The sequence below is a fragment of the Pseudopipra pipra genome, chromosome W (assembly GCF_036250125.1).
Source record: "Pseudopipra pipra isolate bDixPip1 chromosome W, bDixPip1.hap1, whole genome shotgun sequence".
Taxonomy (NCBI): Eukaryota; Metazoa; Chordata; class Aves; order Passeriformes; family Pipridae; genus Pseudopipra; species Pseudopipra pipra.
The window spans coordinates 24,759,776-24,784,177 of record NC_087580.1 but is presented as its reverse complement, the minus strand read 5'-3'; the positions used below and the strand labels follow the sequence as shown (position 1 = coordinate 24,784,177).

At 44.3% G+C, this 24,402-nt stretch overlaps 1 protein-coding gene and 2 long non-coding RNA genes across 6 annotated transcripts in view; 2 read left to right on the top strand and 1 right to left on the bottom strand.

The window, feature by feature from the left end:
• Positions 1 to 24,402, bottom strand: part of LOC135405396 (zinc finger protein 239-like) — a 79,768-nt gene that overhangs the window by 15,627 nt on the left and 39,739 nt on the right. The gene's annotated exons all lie outside the window — the stretch shown is intronic.
• LOC135405645 (uncharacterized) lies at positions 7,561 to 14,752 on the top strand. The gene is made up of 4 exons (XR_010425901.1): positions 7,561 to 7,741; positions 12,418 to 12,581; positions 13,267 to 13,577; positions 14,592 to 14,752. It is a non-coding gene; the product is annotated as an uncharacterized LOC135405645 (long non-coding RNA).
• LOC135405653 (uncharacterized) lies at positions 16,060 to 18,726 on the top strand. The gene is made up of 2 exons (XR_010425908.1): positions 16,060 to 16,785; positions 17,995 to 18,726. It is a non-coding gene; the product is annotated as an uncharacterized LOC135405653 (long non-coding RNA).

Genomic DNA, 24,402 nt, shown 5'->3' with positions numbered 1-24,402 from the left:
CCCCCGGGACGTCCCATTAGTGGGGCGGCAGCCAATCAGGCGCCAGGGGGGCGGGGGCGGCAGGCAGAGGGTGGGGGCGGGGCAGCGGCCTTGGAACAAAGCCTTGGAAATCTTTTATCCATACACGGGATGACTGGAACCATCACTTACATCGGCTTTAGCTACAGCAAGGTTGGGGGGGGAATGTGTCTCTCTTCTATGACATCACATGCTCCTCATGACATCACATTTTTCCTGTGACATCACATCTCCCCTATGATGTCACATCCATCATATGACATCACATCTCTCCTGTGGTACCATATCATCCCTGTGACATCACATCCTCCTCGTGACATCACAGGTCTCCTGTGACATCACATCCTTCCTGTGACATCACACCTCCCCCATGAAATCACACCTCTCCTATGACATCACATCTCTCCTATGACCTCACATCCATCATATGACATCACATCTCTCCTGTGATATCATATCATCCCTGTGACATCACATCCTCCTTGTGACATCACACCTCCCCTGTGACATCCCAGCTGACGTCACATCCATTATATGACATCACATCTATCCTGTGATATCATATCATCCCTTTGACATCATGTCCTCCCTCCCCTGTGACATCACATCCATCATATGACATCACATCTCCCCTCTGATATCACACCTCCCCATGACATCACAGCTCCGTGACATCACAACTGATGTCACATCGATCTTATGACATCACATCCTTCCTGTGACATCACACCTCCCCTGTGGCATCACATCTCTCCTATGATGACAACCAGCAGGGCTGAGGGAGGCCCTGGCAGCTCCCCAGCACCTCCCTCTCAGTGGGACACCTCTGGCAGCCTCTCCCAGCTCGGGAACCCTCCAGTTTGCAACACTCCAAAGACTGTCGCTGATGCCCAGGACAATTCTGATCCCCCTCAACAAACACTCCACCAGCTGTGACCCTTGTCTGCTGGCAAACACAAAGGGATTTGGGGGAGTCTTTCCCTGACAACAAGGAGAATTTTGGAGAGGGACCTTTCCACACCCAGCTATTGATGTGTCCACACATCTCTGCCTGGGTGGGGGTGTGAATTGACTGTGATGTGAAGGTTGTTATTGTGAATCTATAATTCAGTCACTTTTAAAATATTAGCAAATGCTATTGAATCCCTTGATAACTGTTAAACAGGTCAGTAATTAAATGCTACTAATATCTTTTACCCCCTTATCTTTGTGTCTAAATCCTTTGCACCCTGACCCTCTTGCATCCCAAGGCTCTGTGTAAATCATTCTCTTTCATCAAAAAAATATATATTTTTTGTGACGTCCACTTTAAAATCTTCCTGCTTAGTTAAACTACAAAACAACTCCAATTAGTTGTTGATGTCTTCAAGACAATTAAAGAAAGAAAAATAATTTGTTTTTCAGTGTTTTAATGGGTCCCACAGTGTGTTTGGAGCTGCATCAGCTGTCAGTCCAAGATGGGCCATGTCAGAACTGGTGAGGCTGGGGGGTAGGAGCAAGGTTGATCATCCAGGGTCAATCTGGATCTCCTGAGGAGACACTCAGCATCAAGATCACTTGGAGAACACCTCCATCACCTTTTCTTTGAACTAAAAAATATTCAACCTTGAATTAAAAAAAAAAAAGTACAAACTTTGAAGAATTGTTTTGAAATTGTCTTGAAGACAATTAAAGGAAAACAAAGAGATCCTGAGGGATTTCTGCATTTTAATGAGCCCCACAGTGTGTTTGCAGCCCAGCCCATGGTCCTGAGGTACTGAGAGAAGATTGAAGCAGCTGCTGAAGAAGTCAGAAGCCAAACTCCAAGTGCCTTGAAGCATTGCTGGGCCCCACTGAGGGCAGGCACTGACAAAGCCTCCCCAGGGACTCCTTGGAGCAGCTCCTTGGAGGCCAGGAGTGCAGGCAGACAAAGGCTCTGGGCAGGCCCCTGCAATGCTGAGCAAAGCCTGCCTTGGTTTTGTGGAGCACAAAGGCCAAGGCCTGAGCCCCAGGCCCTGGCCCAGCAGATCCTGTCCCTCCCGGCTGGCTCAGGGCTGTTTGGGGGGCACTGGGATGGGAGGGGGAGGAACAACCAAGGCCCAAAACTGGGCAACCCCTGCCAGGCTCCTGAGGGAGGGGCGAGGCAGAAACCAAGGGCAGAACCTGCCAGGAAAGTTGCTTGTGGTGGCCTGAGTGGCAGAGGCAGCTGCCAGAGGCAAGGGGACAAAGGCCTGGGTGCCTTTGGGCCTTGCAGCCCTGCCAGAGCCCTTGGCCATCTCTCCTGCAGGCTGTCCTGCCCTGGCCCTGCTGCTGCTCTGGCCTTGCAGGCTGCACACACCCCTCCTGCTTTCCCACCCCCTCCCAGCAGCATTTCTAGACCCTCCCTGATGTCTCTGCACCAGCTCTGGCTGTTGCCATGTGGACTTGGCCTTATTACCTTGGATCCTGAGCCCCTGTGCCACAGGACATCCCTCTCAGAGCCCAGGCCCTTCTCCTGGGGGTCACTGCAGAGCTGAGCAGATCCAGGTCACCTCCCATTCCTCTGCCAACCCCCTGGGCCTGCTCTGGGCTCTCCAGGTCCTTGCCCTGCTCCCAAGGGCTGTGGGGGTGCTTAATGTTCAGGGCTTGGGGTTTAGAGCTCAGGGTCGGGACTGGGGAGAAGCTTAGAGAGGTTTGTTGTTCTGCTGGCAGTGTCTGGTTCATGATTTAGGGGAAGAGCTTTTTGGGCTGGGTCAGGATTAAAACTTGGGTTTTCATATCAACAATGCAGGTTTGGGATTGGGGTGGGCATTAGAGTATAAAAAGGAGTTTGGAGTTCTGGGTTTGGGCTTTGCCTTTGAGGTCCAGTTGAGGTTGGGATTAGAGCAGTGGATTCCTCTCAGTGAGAGGAGCAGCCCTTATAGGTAGTGTTGGGACTTGAGGTTACAAACAGGGTAAAGGTCTTTCAGGAATGTTTGCACAGTCAGTGTTTCAGCACCCTCAGCCTTAACTGAACCTGGTTTTACCTCATCAAAATCTTTCCTCTCTGTTGGTCAAGCCCCTCTTTCCTTCCCCAAATATCCAATCCTTTTTGACCCAGTTCCTCCTAATCCTCCCCAAACTTCCATCTGGGTGGGGTCAGCTTTGTGATGACACTGTGCAGCCTCATGGAATCAAGGGGCCACTGTGGCACTGCAGGGCCTCATGGAAAGAAAGGAACACAGGGATGCTGTGAAATCTTGTGGAACCAGGGGACCATTTAACATCTGGGGCCTTATGGAACAAAAAGAACCCTGAAACCAGAAAATCCACTGATGTTTCATAGATGATGTCGCCATCTGCACAGCCATTGCAAGATCCTTTTGCACCATGAGCTGAAGTTGCTCCACAGCTGGAATGGAGACCTCACAACCAGTTTAGTCCAGATGGGAGAGCCAGGGGTGAGCACAGCAGAGAGGGAAACACAGAGCTGCAAACGGAATTTCTTCTTGGTTTTATTGGCTTGACTGAAGTAGTGGATCAAAGAGCCTTGCTGCAGACAGTGTCTGCAGGGGGACTGTGTTGGAGAGGTTGCACAAGATCCTTACAGTGTTGGAGGTATTCTCCATCTGCCACAGCCATCAAGGGGCTTGGCCTGCAGTGAGATTAACAGCTTCTATCTCCTCAGTGTGTAGTAAATAATAATAAAGTCACAGGCTTGTGATAGGACATCCATTTTGGAGAAGGAAAAAGGGTTCAGAATCTCCAGATTCCTGGTCTGATGCACTCTGTAAGGTAGGGAAGCACAAAACAGGCCCAATGGTGTCAAGAGGTCAGATGTCTGTAGTATGAAACCATGTGTATTTATCCTTTGGAACATATACGTGCAAAGTGAAAGATCAACTGTTTCTTAATTTCTTGCCAGAAGAAGTAATTAAATCTTAGAGAAGTGGGAGGGTTCCTTGGGTCACTGGGCTCTGGTGTGAGATGCGATTAGATAAGAAGCACAAAATCCCCAGTCTGTCATTCCTCTGGGAATGACATTCACATTACAAACAAACCCTGTTCTTATAAATCGCCCAGTTAAGAGCAGTAGAGTCAGATGCAAACTCTGAGTCATGTAAGAACTCTGAAGGACATGTCCCCACATGGCTTTTGCTAATGGAGGTTGAGGAACAGGTGTTTTCTCTAGGGACCTCTGGAGAGATCTCTTAGGGCAGGCAACAGTCCCTCTTGAACCCCATTCCCCCCAGAAAAATGGCTGTACTGCAATGGGCAAATCTTAATCCCTGGTCAGAGTTGGTGAATCCAGAAGTCATGCCTTGTTCGAGGGAAAGTCCTGTGTATTAGCCACCAGACCTAGAAGCGTATCTGGCAAAGGTTTTTCCTAAAATGTTTTTTGCCCTTGGGATTTTGTTATTCTCTGGGTAATACCTGGATTTAAACTCCTCAGAAGGCACATGACCTGCTCTGAGATACCAAGGAATACGTCAGGTAGGTCATTGTCTTTCAAATATGCAGTTGTGCTCTTCCCTTTAGAGCAATAACTCAGCTGTTTGTGTCTGCCTCAGTAGTCTTGCTTTGCAGTTCCATCAATTTAGTTTTGAGACAGAAATGTCCAAACCCATGGAATCTGCATTCTATAGGTGGAAACATAAATGTGAACAAATTGCTTGGCTTCTAGAAAGAAGGTGACTGAGTAGGCAGTGGAGTATTTGTCAGGCACATACACCTAGAAGCAGGTTGTAGCACTTAGTAACTATCTTGGTGGCAACTTTCTCAGGCTCTCCTCTGGAGCCAAGAGGGGTCTGTGCTTTAACAGAGGGTAAACTGGAATATGGGAAGGGCAGGTTGCTCCAGTTCACATTGCGTGACCACCTAGGAGCTAGAATGTGCCCTTTGGTGGTCTTGGCTTTTAGGCTTGCGGGCTTCTCACATGTTGGATGTTTGCTTATGGATGTATGTTTTATATTTTGAGTGTATGAATTTTCCAGGCTGCCAAGCCATGACTGTCCAATAAATGTTCCCAAGGGAAATTGTAGCTTTATTTTTCCACCCTCCGTACTGGCGGAAGGGAACAAAACCAAAAACATGTGGCCAGGGCTGTTGTTGCCAAGCCTGGAGTACAGCAGAGCTGTTGCTGCAGTTCATCTTCAAAGACGTGTTCATTGTTTGGTAAAAGACAGATGGGGAAAGGTTGACAGCCTACAGTTGCTTTTGCTCTACTTGAGCATCTCCTCTTGCAAAAGGAAAATCCCATCCTTCTACTGCAGGCAGCTTGGCCACTGGCAGGGTAAGGATGTGCAAACAAACAGTAAATTTAGCTGGCAGAAGGTGAATTAATCCTTGTTGTGCTGAGGCTGGAAGGATTGCACCCTTGTTTTCTCAGACCTGTGAATCTTTTGGTGAGATCCAGTCTCCTATGGATTCCAGGTGATGGGATTCTAAGAACAAATAAACCTGAAGTTGGGGCATCAGTCATTAGGAGCTGCCTCCTCCTGTGCCCCATCCTGTCTGACACTGTATAAGCCTCTGTTTCGGAGGACTGAAATAATTTGCTCAATGCTTAACGAGAGTCTCTTACTCCCACAGACTGCTTGTCTCAGGCTGTAAGTGCTTTCAGTTTTGGTTCCAAATGTGTGAGCCTGACTTGCCCAGACAATGAAAAATGACCTCTAGGCTGCTTTTGTTTGGCAGCAATACACTTGGGTTTAAATCAGTCCTGTGTTACTTATCTGACATTCAGCTTTATTGTGGCTGCATGGATCACATCTGGTCAGGAGACAGTGGTAAAGCAAAGAGAACGACAGGTGCACTTAACTAAACCTTGTCTATGCAGTTCAGAATACAATAAATAGGGGAAGGAGGGTGAGGCTGGTTGCAAATGTTCCTCAGCAGTGACTTTTTCAAGATGTGCTCAAATTAGACTGTTGGCTGTCGGCTGTCGTAGGCTACAAGAGGAAGCAGAGAGATTAAATTTTCCTCTTGGCAGAGCAAGCAGACTCCTGGAAGTCACATGGTGAGCAGGAACAAGGCTGGGTGTGGGAAGAATCATAGAACTGGGCGGGCAGAGGTGCAGCCTCCAGGTTGATGAGGGGTGAGTTGGGAGAGCCAAGACACAGCTTCTGCATCAAACTCACAGCTGGTGCTGGGCAGGAGGGAAGAGCTCCTGTCCCCATACTCGGATGATGTGGCAACAACCCAGCCCATAAATCTCCACTGTGGTCCTGAACTCAAAAGCAAACTTGCAGGTTAGCTGAGTGCTCATGTTGCAGCAAAAAGCAAACACTGAGAAGAAAAATAATCTGAGTGAGGGGAGAGGAAGAGAAGATTCAGTGGGATTTTCTAGAGCTCCTTGCCCCAGGGAGTCAGAGCTGCTGTGGGTTGGGCTGTAGCCCCCAGAGGTGCCTGGTACCCCGTTATCAGCAGTCCCATGTCATCTGCTGCCTGTCACAGTGTCGGTTCGGCCCCAGCCTTGGACTGTGGATTGTGATTTCCATCTCTAGGGCAAGGTGCAGGGCCTGACGGCCGTGAGCTTGACTGCTGTGCTGATGGGTAGGCTGTCTGTCTGTCTGTGAGTCCATCTGAATGCACTGTGAAAGAGCAGGATGGCTGCTTGGGACTCCAGGGCACTCCTTGTGGACTTGCTGGCTGTGGGGCAAATCTGCAAGCAGGTGTAGCTTATCCCAAAGGGCATTAGGCCCCCTCTAAATATACCTGTGTTTTAGGACAAGATGGTCAGGGAAATATCAAATTTCTTTAAGGTGTTTTTGAAGGAAGCTGTGTGTCTCCATTGACAGGCTGCTCAGAGGATCTAGTTTTAAAAATCTACAGATGATTAACTAATGCAAGACACGGTGTATGATTTTAGTTGTTATAATGAAGTCAGAGGGCTACCAGTCAAAGTATTTAATACAAAATCAGTTTTTCACCTGAGCAGGTGTTTTACAGCCCACTGTATATCTCAATATGCCACTGGGGCTTTTAAGATGTCAAACCAAGGCTTTCTTAGGGGGAGGAGAAGGAAAATAATCCATTAACACTTAAAATGTATAAATTTACGTCACCACTAAGGTAGGTATGTGAGGATCATATACCAAGATGTTACCTTAAAGGAAACCTTAGACAAGGGGTAGACATTTATCTGTCAGTCAGAAACCCTGGGTACCATATCTGCCATGCAGTGGGGATCCCTGGCCAGAGGGAGCTGGAAGAAGAGGCCATGTGCTTGGCCTATCAATGGGATGCTGCTGGCTGCCCTAAAATATTTGTAATCTTCCAGCATACACTTGCAGAAGGCGCAATTTCCTCCAACTACCTTTGGGACATGCTCTGCTGATTTTTGACCTGAAGGGAGGGGAATGGGGTAGAAGCTAGAAAAGCCTGAGCCAAAGCACTCGGTTAGAGAGAAGGTGGTAACCTGGACTAAAGCTCAGGGTAGGCAGGGAGGAAGTAGATATAAGAATGTACCAAGGAGTGATGTTAATTCAACTTTGGATGTGTGATTATTACATGGAGTCTTAACCATGTAATAGGTCTTTAATGCCCTGAGCCTCAAACAGTGTAATGGTAGCCAAATGTCCTGACATTGGAGCATTTCTCTAATACAGAAGCTGCATCCCTGAACTGAGCAACCAAATTTCTCCTATGGTGATATGGAAACTTTAGGGAACTGCATCTGGTGAATCTTGTAGATCTGTGCCTGAGAAAAGTTCTACCTTTCCTTGTATGAGCAGCTGTCTGGTGCTATGTGGATGTTTAACCAGTGAACTGCTTGGCAATAAAGGTCACTGTTGTCACTGCGTTCATTGTCATAAAAACTTATGGTTCTCCTTATCATATCACAGCCATTAATTACGTCATGCACTATTGTTATTTATTGACATAAATAACAGATTAGCCAGGGAGTCCCTCACGAACATGAAAGTGGTGGTATTGCAGGTACATGAGATTTGGAAACCAAAACCTGTGTAACTTTATGTGCTTTGTCTTATGGTCTCAGACAGCTGATGTTTCAGGAAAAAAAAGATTTCCTTATGTCATGTTTAGCAATGGAGAAACAAAGATTTGTTAAGGTCACCACGGTGTTTTTTTCAAGGAGTAATCAAAGAAAATGGGCATCACATTCTGGATTTAAATTGCAGTTTCTCTTTTATGATAGTTGTCTGCTATTATTAAAGGAAAAAGTGTAACAGCTAGTTTTGATATTAAGCAAGAATAGTTCTGAGAACTTGTTTTAGTTTCACAGAAGGCTTTGGATCCTGTTTTGATTTTGGCCTGACTGGTGAATTACTTGGCAATAAAGATCATTTTATGACAATACAATGGTTGTCATAAGTCGTTATAGTTATAATGTTTATCTTTCAACCATAAATTACTTCGTGGTCTATTTTCTTGGTGTACCAGATTAGCAGGGGAATACCTCCCAAATGTGAAAACAGAGCTGTTGTAGATAAGTGAGGCTTTGAAACCAAAACCAGTGACAAAACATACTGAGACCAAAGGTATAATGGGACATGGACTGTTAATGCTGAGACTACCCTATTGCTTTCAATTTCCTGGAACATGAAATAAGACATATAAAAAAAAAAAGGTAACAGTTGCTTGAAGCAGAAAGGAATAGAAACCCAAACCACTTCTTGTAGTCATGCATATACTGAAAAAAACCTCTAGGTTCTTCTGTGATCACAGCATTTGATTTTCATCTCATGTCTTCTGGTTCATTTCTCACGTTGAGTTTCTGGTTAATGTTATTATTCTGGGTATTTCTGTATTCAATGAAAGGGGTTTTGTGCTATCAGGGTGGATCAAAGTAAGATTCCTTGGCTATAGGAGAAAGTCCATGTTGGAGGTTTTCGCTCTTGAAAGTCAAAATGAAGCCTCGTTCAGGAGTAGAGTTTCTAGGACTATTGCAATATAAACAAAATTTAGTTGATGAATAAATAAATTCCTCAAGCATATTTCTTGGTAAGTAGAAGAAGGGGAAAATCCTTGCTGAAGGCATAAATAGCTCATATTTTTTTCTATTTAACACATACTTAATTTACCATCAAAGGATGTAGTGCAAGCTCTATCTGTACAAGGTAAAATAAACTTCTGAAAGGAGTTTTTAGGTACTAAAGTTCTTTGTCTGTTCCTGGAAATTCTAGATTAGGCAGCAGATGTTTCCCCTGGACTTCTGCTTTATGCTTGCAGAAAGCAGGCATTTGAGGAATTGAGTATCACTCACAGGGAACACTGAAAATGGAAAAATCACCTGAATACAGTGCCAGGGGAACTCAATGCTGGGGGGCTGAGGAAGAGGCTAATCTGAAACAGCTCATGTGGCTGGGTATGACCAAATTCTCTGCTTGGAAACTAACTCTTCCTGTGAAAAATGATTAAGACGAAAGAAAAATCAAAGTTTTGGGTCAGATTCTCAGAATATTGATATCTTTTGTGCTGACAGCTTGCACTAGGACTGTAATACAGCTGCTGTTTAGCTGGGCTGAATTTGAGTGAAGGGTTTAGTCCTGTTAGCAATTCCTCAAACCAAGCAATCCTCTGGAGCTCCAAATACCACAATGTACATTTTTGCTGCTACATTCCTTAGCTACAGCTTGTTTTCTTGTGATAATTTGGATCAGATGTTAAAACATGTTAAGCCAGTCCTGGCTGAGCAACTCAGCCCAGCCAGCAGCAGCCAGTGAGACCTTTGCTGCCAGGGGTCACTTTCAGAATCTGTGAATTAGCATTCAGGGCCATTTGTGATTGGCACACAGTTGGGTTTTTTTGATCGTAAGTTCACTGTGAAGTCAACTTCTGAAGTTCTTTGGGGCTTATTCTGTTGCAGCCTTACTTCCTTCAGTAGTATTATTTTCCCCAAACTGATCGAAACTTAAACATTCTCCGTGGGATCTTTAGGGTACCAAATAAATCTTTTAGAAAACGTATTGCATTGTTTACAGCTGGAGAACAGCACTGGGTTTTGTGGGTCCATGACTGTGCTTAATGGTTGGCTGGAGAGGGAAGCACATCCAAACCCTGGGGCAGCACCCCCGCTCTGCCAGCCCCCGTGGCTGGGATTGGGGTGACCCCCCACCACAGCTCTGCTCTGGTCACCTTGGGCAGAAGTCAGAAAGCCTGAAAACACAGACTGGAAGGGCAGTGAGCTATTTAACTTGTGCTGGAGTAGGAACAAGCACAACAAATGGGTGAGAGTATTTCAGGTCTCTTAACTGTTCAGGTCAGTTAACTCTTAACTTTGAGAGAGGACACTGCTGAGTGACTTTCTTTCTTGGCAAATACTGGGGCCTCAGGCTAATGGGTCAGGTCTGACTTGGGGAAGAGCTGGTCAGCTGGGTGTGAGTGCCTGCTGTTAACTGAAGGAAGCCTAGATCCTCCTGCTTGTTGCCTTACTCATCTACTGCTTGCAGGTGATCTCTTTTAGGGTCTGGCTTTACTCTGTTACAGCTCTGCAGACAACTTCAGTAGCTCTGAAAAGGGAAAGCTAGTAATACTTGGAAAAGAAAAGGAAGCAGGCCAAAAAATTGATGAAAAATATTTTCTATTCAAAGAGCATGTTTCATTTTAGATTTGAGTGATTTATTGTTGAAGTAAGTTTAAAACTGATGGCAAGAGGTGGCTTTTGGGAGAGTGGGAAGTGGGGAGGAATTTCACCAGAGAGCAGAGGAAAGGAGACATCTCTTGAGCAGAACAAGGGAAGGGGCAAAAAGACCTCTAAAGAGAAGACAAAATGACTGAGGATAGAAGATACAGACCTCAGGCTGACAACTACTTGGGAAAAAACAAACCTTAACCTCTGGGCAAATAATTCTGCCAGATGTGCTGCAGCTGTTCTGTGAGGTGAACATCCTCTGGGGTATAAATACTCTGGAGGGACTTAAAAGACATGTAGATGTGGCACTTAGGGACATGATCTAGTGGTGAATTTGGCGGTGCTGGGATAACAATTGGACTCGATGATCTTAAGGGTCTTTTCCAACCTAATGATTCTGTGATTTTAAGGTTGATGACAGTCCCTTGGCGCTCTGCTGTCCCTTAAGGGAGGAGGGTACAGGCATTGTTACCTGGTGCTTTGCACAGCAGGAGACAGGATAAAGTAACGTGTGAGATGGTACTGAATGACCTGCTTTTGGAAAAGAAGAAAAGATAGGATCCATTTTTGGATGTATAGGAAGAGGATGAGAAAAGGTTGTTGTTAATCCTTGGTGGGGCAAGAGGAAATCCTCTGTAGAGGGGAGCAGGAGCTCTGTGTGTAAAGTGGAATCACTGGTCCCTCGTGTGGTGTGCAGTGGAAGTGGACGGATCTCGCCTCGGAAGGTGCGTGTGGAGCAGTGCCAGGACGGCGGCTCGGTCCAGCATTTCCTGGGTTTACATCCTATGTGTGGATGTCAGTAGCCTGAGGCACTGCAGAGGTGTCCCGGGTTTTATTCCAGGGGAACTTTTGCAGCTGGTTCCTGTGCCTGTTGGCAGCTGGAATGGGCTTGCCTTGAGGGTTTTGTTTCTCCTGTATCATCCGGTTTTGGGGTGGAACTCTTAGCAGCTCTAGATTAGCACAGACCATGAGAGACAAGCATTTATTAAGTTCTGATGAAGAATTACTGCATAATTAGGAATTAATGCATAATTAATTTGGAAATTTCCTCAAGGTACTTCTCAGGTGGTGACAGCAAAAGAGTTGTTTAATGAAAGCTTCTAATGAAAAGCTCCCAAGAGCAAAGCAGGTTCTGTTTTCCAGAGCCAGAATGATAAAGAAGGTTTTAAATTTTTTCAATTTTCTTTTTTCTTATTTGGAAAGTGAAACTTGTATTTTATTAAAACATATTTCACAAAGTCATGACAGTTTCATTGAAATGACTGAGAATGAACTTCTGACTAAAGCCAGGAAATTTTTTGGAAAGAAATACCAAGTTTTCGTTTGTTTGTTCATTTGATTTGAACTGATATTTCCCGTCAGACTTCTAAACTAAAAACAGAGTTCAATTTGACAATAAATATTTCATCTTACGTCAAGTGAAACACTCATTCAGCACAAGATATCTTTCTTATCTAATTTTTTGGTGTGTTTTGGAAGCGACAGTGAGGCAGGTTGTTATTTGTTGCATGTACTGCTGAGGGATGTGTGCAGGGCACTGCTTTGAGGAGCCTGGAGGACCTGGACATGGAGCCTCCTGCCCAACAGGCTCAGGAGGGATTGCTCTTTCCCTGCAGAAGGACCACGTGTCTCCTACTGCTGTGATTGAGCCAGAGGTGGAAAGGGGTGTGAGTCTGGCGCTTGCAAAAACCATTGTAGTGACAGCTGAGCAGCACGAGTGTTCCTTTGCCTTCCATTCCTTCCATTCCAGATGTCTTGGCCAGGAGCAGCCTTACAGCACTTGGCCTGGCAGCTGATTTCTTTTTGTCTGGAGAAAGACAATAAGAGACAATGGATGCTGAACACTGCATTTAATGTCCCAACAGGAAGAAGACTAAGGGAGGAGCCTGGTGAGCCTGACCTGGGACCACAGAGGATCTCAGAGAACATCCAGCACCGCTGTAACTGAGCACCCAGGGCAGTGAGATGGACTCTCCCCACCTCATGGGGTTGTGTTTCCTGCTCCTGGCTGTTGCAGCTCCCTGTCCAAGTGAGTCTCCTTGTATGACCTCAGTGCCATGCCCTGCACATCAGTAGCTAAAAAGCTTTTAGCTGTTATTAGAAAGCTCAGCTGTGCCCAGTTAAAGCTAAAACCACAAAAGCTCTAGGGTGAGAAAAGAAACTAAGGTGAAGGTGGGTTTGTTTGACCTGTCCCAATGCCCTGTTTTGGGAGGGATGACTCTTTGGGTCTGTCTGATGTCAGATGAGGCAAGTCCTCTCCTGAAGGACTGGGTTTTCCCTGGGAGAGTCTGGATGAGTAAACCTGCACACTGCACCCAGTGTTTCCAGTCTGGCAGCTGTGAACTTCACTGGTCTTGGGATCTGGCACTCTGTTGGAGGGACACCTGACAGGATTGTGCCAAGGCCTTGGGAAGGAAAGGAAACAAGAAGAGATGATTCATCTGAGCTCAGCAAGAGAAAAGCCTTTCAACTAATTTCCCAAGCTGCCAACTTCCTAGTTTTAAACAGTTGCAGCAGTAGGGAAATTATATCCTATTTCTGCCCGCAAATTATCTGGTGGACTGGCCCCAGTGCTGTGTAAAATTTGCCCCTTGGCAGACAATATCTCTGAAGCCATGACCAGACCTGTTCACCCAAACTCATCCCATTCTGTAACACTAAACATATGGGGAGTAACCTGGTAGAAAATACTTTTTCTTTGTTTTCTCCTTTAGATATTGCCATGGCCAGTGGTCACCCAGCTGAGAGGACACATGACTCTTCCTCTGGCAAAACAAATGTGACAGTCGACTACCGTAAAGACTGTGCAATGAGCTTATGTGAAACAGGCAGTTGTGAAAGATTTGTAAAAATTGCTGAAATAGAAAATGAGGTGTTTTCAAATGGAAAATTGAGTTGGTGACCAAGGAAAAACACATCCTTATGTGCTTTCAGCAAGCAAATACTTTTCCTGAAGGAATTTCTGACATCATCTGCCTTAAAACGGTGGGAGCGAGATACTTGTGTGACATCCTGAATTCTGCAGGTATGCTCTGCTGGGAGCCTGGTTATCAACAGATGGGAAACATATTTCTGGTTATGAAAGTGAACTGTTATACACTTGTGCAGACAGTGATATTCATGAGTAAACTAACTTGACCAAATGAGGTTCTTCTGCTAAAAAAAGTCAAATAATTCAGAAAAATAAATAAAATTCTCTTGAGTCTAACACTGCTTAAAACTACACTAGTAGGGTTTCACATAAACACATATTATTCTGATTTATACAGGCTTTTTTTTTCTCCTTTTTTTTTAACATGAATTCTCATGGTCAAATTCTGTGTCACTTTGTAATGTATGAATCCCACCTGCTTCTGTCAGTACAAATTGACTTTTACTCTCCTGTTTTATGCTCACCAATATATCTACATGCTGTTACTACTGTGAAAAGTTTGGGTGACACTAAAACCTCCCTAGTGAAAACTGGAAGTTGCTGTAGCCATGGGTGCCTGTGTCCCTTAGAGGGTAACAGGTGGAGGTGCTGAGCCTGGGATGTGTAGACAGGACAGAGTTCTCAAGATTCTCTTGGAAGAGGACTAAGTGGGATGCAGGGTCAGTGGGAGATGCGCTCCGGGGTCTCTGAGATCTACACAGCTGCTGGTCTTGCTTGTTCCCCCTCTTTGGTTCCTGTGGGTAAAAGGGAGCTGCAAAATAGTGTCCTAATTGTTATTAAAATGGTTTTTAATTGCATCAAGGTAATGTTAAACTTTTTACACATGTTTTTATATTCTTAATTACATGTGAGACTTTCTTTGCCTTCTCGTAACATGTTTGGTTCACAGAACAGTTCATCAGCTTTAGTGAGGAGGAAATCTAAATGTCACTAGTTGATTTGAACAGCTGGGCAATGAAACATCTCCAACTCATAGCAGTCACGGCAATCTCCACCTTTCTGTGCTACATGATCCGCTTGTTTAACCTATGAACCTCTTCAACCTTTTGAACCCTTGATTGAAGATCTTGATCCGTATTTATAATTAAAACTTCTTTTATTTTTCAGCTTTCTCAGCAAATGGGAGAGGTAGCATCAGTCCTGAGGAGAATAAAATTTGCTGTGAAGCAGAAACAAATGTCTGAGAGTCCCATCCTATGCTGAAGTGCCACATTGAAATGTCAGATGCAGAAACTGGAAAACCAACAACTGGCATCCTTGGTGAGGAAATTCCAAGTTAATCTCTTCACAAGTTTGTTTTCCTTTATGTCATGGTTTGAGATAGTCCCCAAATCCAATTCCCTAGTTCCATCCCCCCTCCCACATCTCAACCCAATGTGAGATGGGTTTTTCCAGACAAAACACACCAGACTCAAAGTGGGGGAAAGGGAATATATTACAATGACTGTACAAATAAATACCATATCACATTATACACATGATCACAACTATCTCTACCATGACATATAGTATTTACAATGGATCAGGTCTCCTCTCCCCTCCAAATAAAAGTCCAGGAGGGAAAGAAGGACAGATCCCTTCCAGTCCTTAAGCAGCAGGATCTTCTAATGCAGCAGGTTCTGTCTCTCTTCTCCACATGCAGCAGCTGATAGCTGGCTTTCTGCCAGCACTCAACGAGGGAGATATCAAATTCCCCCGGCCCCATCGCCTCACAACCGAGGGGGTCTTCCGTGGGCTTCGTAACCCCAGACAAGGTCGTATCACCACGTCATATCACGAAGACACAGGGGGGTCTTCGTGAAGGTCTGGTATCTCCAGGAGACTCAGCTCCTTCTTGCAGGGCCTTTGTGCCACTGTCTCTCAGGCTGCCACCGCGGCAGCAGTGCGAGGGGGGGGGAAGCCAAGGTCAACTCCCCCTGCATTCCAGCTGGCCGTCCCGGTCCAGCTCTGGGACGTCTTTTGAGCTTCTCAGCTCCTCTCTCTCTGGTACTGCTGTACTCCAAGGCTCCTCTAAAATAGGAGTCCATCTACTCCTCCTTTCTTGGAGGTCTCAAAGGAGTTTTGGGGGGTCTGGTACAGTCTTACCCAAACTCTGTCTCTCAGCTGCTGGTTCTCTCTCTCTCCCTTTCCAGGAGTCTTTTCTCTGGTGCTGCATGTTGCTTCTGCTGTTTCTTCAGTTCAGGTCTTATCTCCTGGCTCTCTGCCACCTTCTCCGGCCAGTGTCGGCTGCTGCTCTGCGCCCATGGAGACAAACATCTCCCAGCATAACTACAGGCACCTAGCCCAGCTTTATGCTGTTCCAGGTCCCTGCAGCCCCCCAGCTGGGGCTGGGAGGGGGCCAGAGGCCCCAAGGGGCACAGAGCCCCTTCCTCGTGGCTCACAACATGGCCACCACTTCTCCAACAATCAAAAACTACAACTCTTCTCTTCCGGTCTGGTTGTGATATGTTTACATTTCTGCAGGAGCGCCCATTGGGCAGAATTTCAAAACTTCTAGGGGTTTCCACCCCTTGGGGTCTACCACTTCTCTTAGCCTCTGGGGGAAAACAAGGTCCAAACCACGACACCTTTGCTTTTAAAGTGTTTTGCCAATAGAGCTTGATGTGAACAGAGTTTTACATGGCGCAATAGATACAGGGATGCTGAGGGAAGGTGGTACATGATGAGCATGTAGCCAGTTCCCAAGAATTCCCTTTACCAGTCAGGGATAAGTGAGTTTTGCCTCTATATTAAGTCACATAAAGTTATTTTTATATTCAAATTTCTTTCACGGTGGAAATCCCTGTTGTCTTCCTTAGGTGATAGACAAACAGGTCTTTAAAAACCAGTCAAAGTGGATTTCCTTAATGGCCTTTGAAGCCATCATTAAGGATGGCTCTCACATCTCTTGGTTTGGGGTTTTTTGGAAGAGGAAAACATTCATTGGTATCTGTTGTGGTGGGGAGTCAAGAATTAGCTTTGAATGTTGATGAAGTCAGCATTGTTACAGGTATCTTCATTAAGGTATGCTGAGCCAGAGCCTATTTGTTCTCTCATCCATAGGTTCCCTCTCTCTTTATCAGCTGTTGTGGGGGACTTTGCTCATGCTCAGTTCCTCAGGGTGGTGCTTATGAGGCAGGCTCATACCTTGGCATATCTGCTTGATTCACTGGGCTTCTCTTTATTTTCTTCTACTCTCCAGGTAATCCTGAATTTCCCACCAGGAATGAGGGCATGATCTCCCTCACATTCCTGCTGCGCGTTGTGGTTTGGGCAGGAATGGTCTCTGTGTATTCCTATTGCTGGCATTGGATTAGTCAAGGTACTGTCTGACAAATTGTTGGTTTCCTGTGGGTTCCACACCTGGTAGTGGGACAAGCATACAGGGTGTTCTTCCTGGATTTCAGCTCCATTATGTTGTCTAGATGGGTTTGTTATGAAAAATAAGCACAGAATAAATTTCCTCACTGCTTCCTCCTGAAGCAAGGAGGAAGCAATGGCAGGGCTCAGCCTTCCATCTGTGGGATCCAGTTCCCTGGAGTGATCCCAGACTGTGCAGGTCCCCCTGCAGAGATATGTCCCAGATGACATATGTCCCAGGAGACTGATGGACATCCAGGTGTAGGCTGACAGGTCCTTTAGGAGGATGGTTCCCACTCACAGCTCTGCCCACTAAAGAGCCACCTTTAATTTAAGAGAAAATATTTTCCTAAATGTGGCCAAGAGGGAAGTTTGTGTTGCAAACTAATATGGGTGGAAATAGCTGGGATAGGCTCTGTGGCGTAAATAGAGAATCATGTGAATAAAATCTGGAAACACCAGCCTTCCTCTGTATTACCCTCTGCTCTTCCCTCCTCCGTCCCAACACACCACTGTGTTCTTCAAGTGAGCTAATATTAAACCACCTCTTACTCCAGAAATAGTTGGGCTCCAATACAGACTAGGACTTGGGATGCAACTGTGCTGTCATATGGCAAAGCATCCCACCTGCCATTCCTGGTGGGGATTTGTGGAGAAACACAAGGCCTGTGGGTCTGTCTGAGATGGGTAGCAGTGAGTTGATCAGTAATTGCAGTAAAACGTAAATTGGGAAAAACAATTTCCAAGTCTGTTAGTTTTAGTTCCTCTGAAGAAATCCTTGCTAGTGCTGGTACTTTTTCCCTGTTGTTTTCCTAAGACTGTCATAGCATTCCATCAGATCTTTTACTGTTAAATTGTCTCTAGAATGTTAAAGGTTGGACTCGATGATCTTGGAGGTCTTTTCCAACCTAAATGATTCTATGATTCTATTCTAAGATTTCCCTTTTGGGAGTTTAATTAGGGTCAGTGATGAAATCACAGTGCCACTACAGTGGCAGGAGGGTATTCAGTGAAGGACTAGATGTGTTTTCAGCTTTCAGAGCAAGAGGTGGTCTAGTAGCAGATGGGACAGGGGAGGTGCCTGGAGGACTTCCCACTGCAGATGGATTACAATTCTCACTGAAATCAACCTGTGCCCTTTTTGGCCTCACAGATATTTTCAATTCTACAGCTCTTAGGGAACACAGACAAGCTTCAGAAGAAAAAAACCTCAACCATGTTTGAAGACCATCTACAAATAAGAAGGCCTCTATACCAGCAGCATCTTCCTCTGCCCTAATGTACAGCAACCAGCTGAAGCAACAGAGGCTGATTTCCATAAGACCTCATGGTCCCATATTCACAAATGGTCTTTTTTTCACAAATGCACCTTCACCACATCCACATGTTCACCGAGGACTGTGATTGCCACAGTTGTCCAGCTCCAGGCCTTCATGAGCAGCACGAGCAGCACCCTGGATCTCCCATCCTCTGGTGGTGCTTGGCTGAGGACAGCAGCTATCACAAGGTGTGTGGCTGACTCAGCAGCACAGCCTTAAACCTGCTGAATTGTCTCCAGCTGTGTGCTCTGCTTTCTGGAGATGTCTATAGGATTCGTCCTCAGCAAGTGCTTTGTGTTTTGCAATATGCATAGATAGGCAAATATTTTTATTCACAGAATTATGGAATGGTTTGGGTTGGAAGATCATTTGACGAAATAAAAAAAAGGACTAACAGTACTAAGATACCTAACTCACCAAATGCCATAAAGATCATCTGATGAAATAAAAAAAGGACTAACAATACTAAGATGCCTACCTCACCAAATGCCATAATTTTGTAGCTGCAACTTCTTTTGACTGATTTTAGTTCTCAATTTGTGTTACTATACTAGTGACAATAAAACAGTTCCTTAAGAACTGGCTATTCCTTGGTAACCCTGTATTGATGATAATGTTATTCGGTCTGTTAATCTCCTTGACAAAGCATCGCTATTCCCATCATTCCCAAACTCACAATCCAGTATTATTGTCGTGATTCATTTCTTAAATATGGCAAAAGCAAAGATAGGGAGTAAGAGATGTCTCCTGGCATCTGCTTTTCTATCCAGCAGTGAGCCTTTGTGCAGCTAATTGAAAGCTCATTTCACAACCTTTGCAATAATTGGTGAAATTTCTGAACTTTCAAGCATTCAAGAAATTCTTTGGGAACACCCCCTTCCCCTCTGTATTCCCGTGAAGAGCAGTGCCCACAAGAAGAGCTTTCCATCCTCTTGGGGAGGGAGCAGGAGCTACATGTGAGCTGTAGCTGGTTCCCCTTTGCTGGTGGTTTTCAGCTCTTGTGCACTGCAGACACACAGAGAGGGTTGTTAAATGTGAAGCCAGGGGCACGTGAGAGGTACATCCTGTGCTGTTGCTTGGGAATTTATTCCTGTTGTCACTGCCAAGATGCAGATCAAAGTTGCTGGTTTGTGTGCAGGGCTGGTATAATAATTGAAGGTTTACCTGAAGTAACGGAGCATCTCTCATCTCCTTGCTCCTTACAAAGCCAAGGCTTTTGCTTTTGCAGCCACCAATCTAAGCCTGTGGGAACAGTGACAGACTGAACTGATTGTACCCAGCACCCACATTTCCACTGAGGCCACACCTGAAGGACAACTGCCTGACTTGGGTGCTGTGAAGGGCAAATTTGAGTGAGTGTCTCTGATCTCAGTTGTCTTCAAAGGGAAGGTGGGTGCTTATCATAGACAACTTTCTACTCCTGCCCTCAGGGCTGGGAGTTGCTCAGTAGCAGGAAACCAGGGGCGGTTTTAGTGTGAAGTCAACATCAAGATACGCCTCTCTGTCACATTCATTGTAATAGAAAAGCAAAAGCAGCATCTTGCTGGCTTCTTTTAGTAGAGAGCTGATGTAGCTGAAAGGCAACAGGCCAGCTTGGGGCATCAACCCTTTCCTCAGGTCTTTAACTCATCAGTCAGATTGTAGAGAGCAACTAAAGAGACCTTTGAAAATGCTGTGGATGTTGTGTCTCCCAGCTGCATCTCTGTCTGCTGCTCCTCCCGTGCTTCCCTGCCCAGACTGGTACCTACGATGTAGATGCTCCTCCAGTTCGGTGTTTTCTTTCCTCTCTCTCACTTCATTGTGTTCAATCCCCCTCCCACTTTAGTCTATTTTCTCAAACAACTTCCTGCCAGATTCACTATCAGTGAAATAAGGGGGAACTTTGGGGAAAAAAAATCTCTGAAATTACAAAAGAACTTTTAGGAAAAAAAATGAAAAATTGTTATGATCTGAACTTTTCTACAAAGCAATACTCTCTGTAGAAAGAGTGGAAGTTGTTTTGCCAGTAATTTCAGATCAACTGTATCTATATTTTTAAGGATGACAGGGGAGCCCACTACTGACAGAAATGAATATTTATATTTACTAGGGGCATTTTTATTGAAGGTGGAATAAAGCCTTACCAGAAATATCCACTGCTGAATGTTTCTGTGGTCATTAAGACTACAAGCTGGAGGCACACTTAGGGAAAAGAGTCTGAATCTCTGAGGGGAACTAGCTGAGGAAAAAAAAGTCTCCAAACAGTCACTCCTTTTTTTCCCCATCAGCAGTGACAATGGAAAGGATAGTGACTTGAGAAAAACATATTATCCATAAATCCATGTGTCTGAAAGGAAGATGCATTAAAACTGGTGAGAATATTCTTTAGTTAGTGGTTATCTAGGAGTCAATGCTGATTTCTGCAACTATAATTTAATTCTTGAACTTCTACCTCGATCTTTGGAGAATATGAGTGATGGGCTCCATCTGCTTGTTGTTAACTTTGTGAGGTCTTAGGTCGCAGAAAAGTTTAAACTGGGTCAGTTTGGAAGTACTGATTTTTAGGTTGATGGGCTTTCCTTTCCTGATGGTAAAGGCTGAGTGCTCTGCATTTCTCCAGCCTTATCCATCACCCCGTTTCTCTGCTGCTTTGGAAGCTAATTGCTCGTGACTCCTGGGTTGCCTTAATTCCTTCTCCAAGTGTTGTAGGAGGAATATGCCCATGTCTGGTCGGGTGGAGTGACGTGCTGTATCTATATTTCAACAATCCAGACTTTCTGTGTTTGAATTCTGTGTTGGTTCCCTTATTAAAGTAAATTGCCCTAAGTATGTAGGGATCCTTAATTTGCTTCTCAACATTGAACAATTCAACCTTTTCTAAACTGTGTTTGTCCTAGACATGCAGTACTCTTTATTTAATTTTTCTTCCCTTGCTTCTGGTGTAATTTCTTTTTGGCGTTTCCCATTTGATCTCTCTGTTTCTTGCTATTCATTACACAAATATTTACTGTTCAGTTTCTTTTGATCCTGAGGTAATTAGAGAACTCAAAGATGTCTCATTATACGTTTTGGCACCTTTGTTTCTTACTATAGATTGGAGTTACACCTTCTGCAGTCCTCTTCCCGAGAGGCTCTATTATCCAGTTTCCTGGTGTTGCTAAATGCTCCTTTCTTTAAAAAAGAAAAAAAAAAAAGGTGTATTTTTCCTCCATTCTCTGTCATTTTTTTCTTACCTTTGAATTCCAGATTTAGACCCTCGAACAGCTCCAACTGTCAAGCTGAGTTCAGTGAAGCCTGTATTTTGAAAACTAATAGGATCATTCTGAGAATCTAAACCGAGCAAACTAAATTTTTTGCATGAGTGACGGAAGACACTTTTTTGCCAAGGCCTTTTAAGCTTTGGGAAGGTGCTGAGTTGAACAGTTCAATGGGCATGAAAGGCACTACAGGGTTCAGGACAGCTAAGTGATGACATACACAGCATAGCAAGACTAAGGTCCAGTCTTACAGAGCGATTCTGTTGACAGAGTTGTTGGTTCTGAAAACTACTTTGATATTAAAAGATCAATAAAAACTCTGGTATTACCATCTCAATTGCATTTCTTATCTTTAGGTGGAGAAAACGAACAGTCAACAGACGTTATCAGTGTTTGGGAAGGAGACTCCATCAGCATAACTTGCTCAATCAGTGGTTTAGGAGAGCACATGGGAATGCACTTGAAAAGTAGCAGAAAGACAGTCAATAGGATATATTTTTCCAAGGAAGATCCTCCAAATATCTCTCCTGATTTGGCTGGTCACACCGAGTGTTCAAGGCAAGGAAGGAATTACAGGACAACTTTGCACAATGTACAGGAATCTGACTCCAATATCTACCTATGCATTGAGTATGTTACAGTCAATGACCATCACAAAGTACTGGATGGGAAGAGAACCATAGTAGTGGGGAAAGGTATTGCAATTCCACCTTTTATGTCATGAATTATTAAATACAGCTCTGTATTTTAAATCAAAAATTGGAAGCAAGCACAGTGGGAGAGAGTCTGACAGAACCATACCCATGTCTGCTCAGCTGTTGAACAGATTTGAAGGAAATTGTGGGTCTGGTCCCCAAAATATCAAAGAAAGAACATTAGATAGTACAGTACCAAAAAAAACCCATCCACCCTAGAACATCAATTTGTGACTGATTTAATTCTATCTACAGGTTTTCACCTATTAGTCAGAGGTAACTGCAGCAGTTTGGAAACGGTGATGACCTAGAGCTCTTTTTCCAAAACAAACTGTGAAATCTTTATGAATAACTAGCAGAGTAATGAGTCTTTTTTTTTTAATAGCAGTTTTTGCAAATCTCTTTTTTTTTTTTTTTTTTTTACTATTTCATCTTAAATGACATATTGGTAATTATTGGGAGCTGATGCTAGGCAGGGTCTTCAAGTTGGGCATGAGTGGGTACAGGCTTTTTTCTGTTCTTAATAGTTGATGAATGGGCACAAGTGCTCCCTTTGGCAGATTTTTGTGGTTGGGGGAACAATTCTTCTGTCTTTATTTTTTTTGCATTAGAAGAGGGTTTGAGTCCCCACTATTCTTTGGCAGCTTATTCCTCTATGTACCCATCCTTCTGATGAGACCATCCGATGAGAAGTATCTTTACCAAAACTTAGAGTTTTCTTCCTTTCCTGTCCCCAAGGCACATGAAATCTAACTGATTGCTGGATCAGCGATTGTAACTTATATCAATGAGGAACTATCATGTTCTTCCTTAGGCTTCTCTTTTCAAAGTTCTTGGCTCTGTTTTCTCAAATGAATTCCATCTTGTTTATTGTGTACTGTTTCTTCAAATTATTTTATAAGTTACTTTATCTCTCTTTTTGATTCTGATCCTCTTCTCTAAAATGCTTGCCACTTTCCTTTGACAACCATGATACATTCTGTCTTCATTCCCTCACCCACATTAATGATAATTTTAAAAGGAACGAGACCTGTCCTCAGAGGAACTCAGTGGAATGTCTTCCCAGCTGGACAGCAAGCCATTAATAATTACTTTTTTTGAACATAATTTTCAACATTGATGGGACTCACACTGTATGAGTTGATCCAGACCAATATTCTCCAGATCTTCTTATGTCTTCATCTCACTGGAGAAAGCAGTCAATGATCCATGTCCAAGGACATGCTGATGAGGCTGTATTTCCTTAGAAGGGATCAGTACATGTATTTTTTAGGTAGGTACAGACCCTTTACAACCAGGTAAACCTGTTGGTAAGTCCTACTTTCAGATCCTGAGGCAAGAAAATATGCCAGGGTGTACTAAAATATATTCTTCTTCTCAAGGCATGTGTAAAGGTAGCGTATTAAAAAATTCTTTTAATCTAAATTTCTGTGGTCTGTTCTTTCTGTCTGTGACCTCTGCATTTTCTCTCTAGTTAAAATGCACCGGGATAATTATGTGATAGCCATTAATCTCTTGTTTTTAGCTAAAACTGGTGGGGCTTTGAAGCAGTCACTGCTCTATGCCAGCCCTCAGCAAGGCCAGTCTGTCAGCATTATGTGATGAACAGCTCACGTGGAGACAAAGGGATCTACTTGCTCAAGACTCGTGTGCAACCTGAAAGTGTTCTGTATGTGTCAAATCAGAATGCTACAAGGATTTTACCTGCCTTTGCTGATCGCTTGGAGTATTCAAGGGACGGGAAGCAAATAGTGATTACGCAACCTACATGAAAATGACAGTGATAACTATGTCTGTGCTGAGGAGGTAAAACATGTAAAAAATACCCGTCTCCTCTCAGCAAGTGGCACCATGGTGCTGGTTAAAGGTATGTTCCTCTTGCTTGTTTAATCATGGCTAACTATAGGCATGTTGTAATGCAAAAGGTGGACAAGAAGCTTGCAGAAATCTAGTCAGGACAGGTAAAGCACTAATCCCTGGGTAGACTTCATCCAGTACCTGGGAGAGTTTGGAGAGTGGGCTCAGCCTCATCAGTGTCCTGTTATGCTTGGAGACAGAAACAGGCACTGTGTTTCTACCTGCCTTGTACGACCAACCAGAGGGCATTTCAGAAGGGAAAACTTGTTATAATCCTGCATCTTAAAAGAATTAAAAAAGGTCAAAATAAGATATCAAACATTTCAGTGTACATGTGAATAATCTGTCAGTTTTAGGATATGAATAAGTATTTTTAGCAGCAGTTCTTTGATCCTAATGTGACATCAATGTCTTTTAGAAACAACTCCCGATAAAAAGTCTTTCTGTTTAAAAATAGGTCACATTGGGGAGC